The following is a 6000-nucleotide window of genomic DNA, read 5'->3' as shown; positions in this document are numbered from 1 at the left end:
TCTGTAGGGAAGATTAATCTATTGCTCCCTGGTATTTTCAATGGGATGAGTAAGGGCATATGTATACCGGTGATATTCTAGTGCGAGTTCTGTTAGATTGCGATATGGATGGAACATGCACGGGAAAATAACCTATTCATACTATTTGTATGTGAGTCTCGCACAGAAAGAGAACATGTAATATGCAATGTCCAGTGGGTTCGCTCACATTTCCATATTTTGAGGTGCGCATTTCGGTTGATCTGTGGCATCATTTGGTACGTTGTGGCCAGAATCTTACAGATAATTTTTAATTATTGTTATTTTATTATTTTTAAGGTGATATTTTAAGCTTTTATTGATTTTTATGTAAAGAACAAAAAAAAACACAATTATTATAACTATCACTTATGTAATAACAAAACTATCTGTTACTGTAAAGAATAACAGCAGGAAGAGGTCAGAGCCTGAAGAGCGAAGCAGCCCGCACAGCCCTTCCTGAGCCCTTCCCCGCCCCGTAGCTCTGTCACATGACCGCCTGGTTGTCAGGGAGACGGATAGCAACAAGGAAGAGCCTTCCTGCTGAATAACTGACATAGTGGAGGAGCAGGTACGGAATACTGTGCAGATATACTGCACTACTTTTATGATATTACAGTACATTATATCACCATGCTAACATGTTATGTACAGTAGATATGACCTCTAGTATATTATGGCCCATTATACTCTATATGTTTTACTAAAGTCCACGTTTTCTATATACATTATAGTTTTAATATGTTCTAAAATATATTTTTTAAAGCTTTATTATTATTTATACATTATTGTGTGTTTTATTATGGTATTGTTTATATTACATTATGGCTATATTATACTGCTTTTGAATGCAATTGCGGAGGGGCTTCGGGTCAGACGGCTTTCATTAACTTCAATGGAAGCCGTCTGTGTGGAATCCGCACAAGAATAGAGCGTGCTTCAATTTTATTTCCGCGAGCAGATATCGGAATCGCTGTCCGTTTATGTGAGCAGCAGCACCGGCCACATTGGTAACAGTGGCGAGCATTGGGATCTCCTGCTGCGGCTGTGACAGCAGCGGCGGGGACGAAGGGAACCTGGTAGGGATGTGAGGTTGCTTCCATGTGGAAACGCCACCCATCCAGAAGGCCTGATATCGCTCTCCCCAGTGTGAAGGAGCCCTCGGGGTATGATCGCACATGGCAGACGACATCTACACCCATATCCTCCTGAAGATTTTGATGCAAATTCTGGCATGAATTTTCACAGCAGAATTTACAAAATCCTCAATATTTCTGCAACAAATAGCTGCGTATTTCTTCCACTGTAAGTGAGTTATTAAAGCCCCATTCACTTATGTTGTCACGTACATTGCTGGGGATTTCAGCTCGCATTTCCCCCTTGTGTGTGCGGCCGAGCATTATCCTGCTGCCTCTTGGAAGCCACCATGAGAGGAACACATGTGGGTGCAGGATGTCCTGAACATATCGCTGAGCTGTCATTGTCCCTCGTACCACTACTAGGGGTGACCGACTGTCGTATGCGATGAACCTCCAGTAGAGATGAGCGAGCACCAAAATGCTCGGGTGCTCGTTGCTCGAGTCGAACTTTCTGCGATGCTCGAGGGTTCGTTTCGAGTAACGAACCCCATTGAAGTCAATGGGCGACTCCAACATTTTTGTATATCGCCGATGCTCTCTAAGGTTTTCATTGGTGAAAATCTGCAAAACCCAAGAAAGTGATGGAAACGACACAGAAACGGATAGGGCAGGCGATGGGCAACATGCTGGGCTGCATTTCAGGTTCCCAGGTCCCACTATTCAGCCACAATAGTGGCAAGAGTGCCCCCCCCCCACCCCTAACAATTTTTACTTTGGACAAACCCTCATTAGTAAGCCACAGCTTAGCTAAGCACCACACTACCTCCAACTAAGCAAAATCACTGCCTGCGGGACACACTGCTGCCTCTTCTCCTGGGTTACATGCTGCCCAACAACCCCCCCCCCCCGCACGACCCAGTGTCCACAGCGCACACCAAAGTGTCCCTGCGCAGCCTTCAGCTGCTCTCATGCCACACGCTGGCCTCATAGCCACACCACCCTCATGACTATTTATAAGTGTGCCAGCCATGAGGAGGAACCGCAGGCACACACTGCAGAGGGTTGGCAGGGCCAGGCAGCGACCCTCTTCGAAAGGGGCGGGGCGATAGCCCACAACGCTGTACAGAAGCAATGAGAAATCCAATCCTGTGCCACCTCCGTCAGGAGCTGCAAACGTGGGCATAGCAATGGGGAATCCATGTGCCACACAGTATTCATTCTGTCAAGGTGTCGCATAGCTCAATCCACACTGCAAGGGGAAAGCCGTCAGCGCTCTGCCCCCTACCCAAGTCAGTCAGTGCCTTTGTGCCAGACAGGTCAAACACCGCAATGGGAACTAAGTTTGCACCAACAGCATAGGGGGGTCCTAGGAAGCCCAAGACATGAACAAAAAATTGATCTGAGCGGCCAAACATGGCAGACTTGCACCGCGCCCACAACATAGGCCTCGGCCTACAGCTTCAGCAATCCTAGGCAGGAAGTGGACTTTCACTGCAGCAAGGACATAGGCCTCTGCACAAACCCTCAGCAATCGCGGGCCTACAGCGGACTCCTATGCTAGCGTAGCTGTGCACGTCTCATTAGCGCTGTATTGCTCCTGTAGTTTGTCCCAATGCAGTGCCCCGGATAGTAGAGCTAACATCAGATTAAATACAGGTGGGCTTCGGCCCACACTGCATGCCCCAGTCAGACCGGGGTTTTTTATAAATAGTCACAGGCAGGTACAACTCCGCAATGGGAATTCCGTGTGCACCCACAGCACGGGTGGCTCCCTGGAACCCACCGGCGGTACATAAATATATCCCATTGCAGTGCCCTGGACAGCAGAGCTAACGTGAGATTAAATGCAGGTGGGCTTCGGTCCACACTGCATGCCCCAGTCAGACTGGGGTTTTTTATAAGTAGACACAGGCAGGTACAACTCCCTATTGTGAAGTCCGTGTGGACCGACAGCATGGGAGGGTCCCAGGAAGCCATCGGCGGTACATAAATAAATGCCATTGCATTGCCCAGCACAGCTGAGGTAACGTCAGATTAAATGCAGGTGGGCTTCGGGCCACACTGCATGCCCCAACCTGACCGGGGTTTTTAAAATTGTTGTACCAACAGTACAAATGTACCCCAGAAAAATTGCCCATGCCCAACCCAGAGGGCAGGTGAAACCCATTAATCGCTTAGCGTACTTTGGCTTAATTTTTAACTAGGCCTGGAGGCAGCCCAGTCTAAAAAACAATAGGTTCAGGTGGAAGTTTCAATCCTTTAATGAGAATTGAAACAGATAAATATTATTTAGAAAAGTTATATGAGCCTTTTGGCCCACAGAAAAATTGCCCATTCACGGTGATTACGAGAGGTTTCAGGAGGAGGAGCCGGAGGAGGAGGACGAATATCATACACAGATTGACAAAGTTCTTTAGGTAGCGCTGCTGTCTGCTGGTGGAGAAGAGAAGTCTGGGGAAATCCAGGCTTTGTTCATCTTTATGAGTGTAAGCCTGTCGGCGCTGTCAGTTGACAGGCGGGTACACTTGTCCGTGATGATTCCCCCAGCTGCACTAAACACCCTCTCTGACAAGACGCTAGCTGCAGGGCACGCCAACACCTCCAGGGCATACAGCGCGAGTTCGGGCCACGCGTCCAGCTTTGACACCCAGTAGTTGTACGGAGCAGAGGCATCACGGAGGACGGTGGTACGATCGGCTGCGTACTCCCTCACCATCTTCTTACAGTGCTCCCTCCGACTCAGCCTGGACTGGGGAGGTGTGAGACAGTCTTGCTGGGGAGCCATAAAGCTGGCAAAGGCCTTGGAGAGTGTTCCCCTGCCTGCGCTGAACATGCTGCCTGATCTCCGCGCCTCCCCTTCTACGTGGCCCTCGGAACTGCGCCTTCTGCCACTAGCGCTGTCAGATGGGAAGTTTACCATCAGTTTGTCCACCAGGGCCCTGTGGTATTGCATCACTCTCAAACCCCTTTCCTCTTTGGGAATGAGAGTGGAAAGGTTCTCCTTATACCGTGGGTCAAGCAGTATGTACACCCAGTAATCCGTAGTGGCCAGAATGCGTCTAACACGAGGGTCACGAGAAAGGCATGCTAACATAAAGTCAGCCATGTGTGCCAGGATACCTGGACGCAACATATGGCTGTCCTCACTAGGACAATCACTTTGAGTATCCTCCTCCTCCTCCTCCTCAGGCCATACACGCTGAATGGATGAGAGGCAAGCTGCATGGGCACCCTCTGCAGTGGTCTTCCTCCTCAGGCTCCTCCCCCTCCTCCTCCTCCTCCACGCGCTGAGATATAGACATGAGGGTGTTCTGACTATCCAGCGACATACTGTCTTCCCCCGCCTCCGTTTCCGCCCGCAAAGCATCAGCCTTTATGCTTTGCAGGGAACTTCTCAAGAGGCATAGCAGGGGAATGGTGACGCTAATGATTGCAGCATCGCCGCTCACCATCAGGGTGGACTCCTCAAAGTTTCCAAGGACCTGGCAGATATCTGCCATCCAGGCCCACTCCTCTGTAAAGAATTGAGGAGGCTGACTCCCACTTCGCCGCCCATGTTGGAGTTGGTATTTCACTATAGCTCTACGCTGCTCATACAGCCGGGACAACATGTGAAGCGTAGAGTTCCACCGTGTGGGCACATCACAAAGCAGTCGGTGCACTGGCAGATTAAACCGATGTTGCAGGGTGCGCAGGGTGGCAGCGTCCGTGTTGGACTTGCGGAAATGTGCGCTGACCCGGCACACCTTGCCGAGCAGGTATGACAAGTGTGGGTAGCCTTTCAGAAACCGCTGAACCACCAAATTAAAGACGTGGCCAGGCATGGCACGTGCGTGAGGCTGCAGAGCCGCCACCAGGTTACGGCCGTTGTCACACACGACCATGCCCGGTTGGAGGCTCAGTGGCGAAAGCCAGCGGTCAGTCTGCTCTGTCAGACCGTGCAACAGTTCGTGGGCCGTGTGCCTCTTCTCCCCTAAGCTGAGTAGCTTCAGCACGGCCTGCTGACGCTTGCCCACCGCTGTGCTGCCGCATGACACCGACTGCTGGCGACGTGCTGCTGCTGACAAGTCTTGATTGCGAGGTAGAGGTTGCGTTGGAGGAGGAGGAGGAGGAAGGTTTAGTGGAGGTGGCATACACCGCCACAGATACCAGCACCGATCTGGGGCCCGCAATTCTGGGGGTGGGTAGTACATGAGCGGTCCCAGGCTCTGACTTGGTCCCAGCCTCCACTAAATTCACCCAATGTGCCGTCAGGGAAATATAGTGGCCCTGCCTGCCTGTGCTTGTCCACGTGTCCGTTGTTAAGTGGACCTTAGCAGTAACTGAGTTGGTGAGGGCGCGTACGATGTTGCGTGAGACGTGGTCGTGCAGGGCTGGGACGGCACACCGTGAAAAATAGTGGTGACTGGGGACTGAGTAGCGCGGGGCTGCCGCCGCCATCATGTTTTTGAACGCCTCAGTTTCCACCAGCCTGTAGGGGAGCATCTCCAGGCTGATCAATTTGGCTATGTGGACATTTAAAGCTTGAGCGTGCGGGTGTGTGGCGGCGTATTTGCGCTTTCGCTCCAACGATTCTCTTAGCGACAGCTGGACGCTGCGTTGAGAGACATTGCTGGATGGGGCCGAGGACAGCGGAGGTGAGGGTGTGGGTCCAGGCCTGGAGACGGTCGTGCCTGTGTCCTGAGAGGGCGGTTGGATCTCAGTGGCAGGTTGGGGCCCAGGGGGAGAGGCCGTGGCGCAAGCTGGAGGCGGTGAACGGCCTTCGTCCCACCATGTGGGGTGTTTGGCCATCATATGCCTGCGCATGCTGGTGGTGGTGGCTCCCCGGCTGATCTTGGCGCGACAAAGGTTGCACACCACTGTTCGTCGGTCGTCCGGCATCTCCGTGAAAAACTGCCACACC

At 51.7% G+C, this 6000-nt stretch overlaps 1 protein-coding gene across 2 annotated transcripts in view; it reads left to right on the top strand.

The window, feature by feature from the left end:
• Nucleotides 1–525: 525 nt before the first annotated feature.
• The window catches only part of SPA17 (sperm autoantigenic protein 17), a 72538-nt gene continuing 67063 nt past the window's right edge, over nt 526–6000 (top strand). For both annotated transcript variants that reach the window (XM_066606671.1, XM_066606670.1), the window contains exon 1: nt 526–589. The gene's annotated coding sequence lies outside the window, so the exon portion shown is untranslated. The remainder of the gene's footprint in view (nt 590–6000) is intronic.

The sequence above is a fragment of the Eleutherodactylus coqui genome, chromosome 6 (genome assembly GCF_035609145.1).
Source record: "Eleutherodactylus coqui strain aEleCoq1 chromosome 6, aEleCoq1.hap1, whole genome shotgun sequence".
In the NCBI taxonomy this organism is placed as follows: domain Eukaryota; kingdom Metazoa; phylum Chordata; class Amphibia; order Anura; family Eleutherodactylidae; genus Eleutherodactylus; species Eleutherodactylus coqui.
The sequence above is the reverse complement of the archived record's forward strand: the minus strand, read 5'-3'. Positions and strand labels throughout refer to the sequence as shown.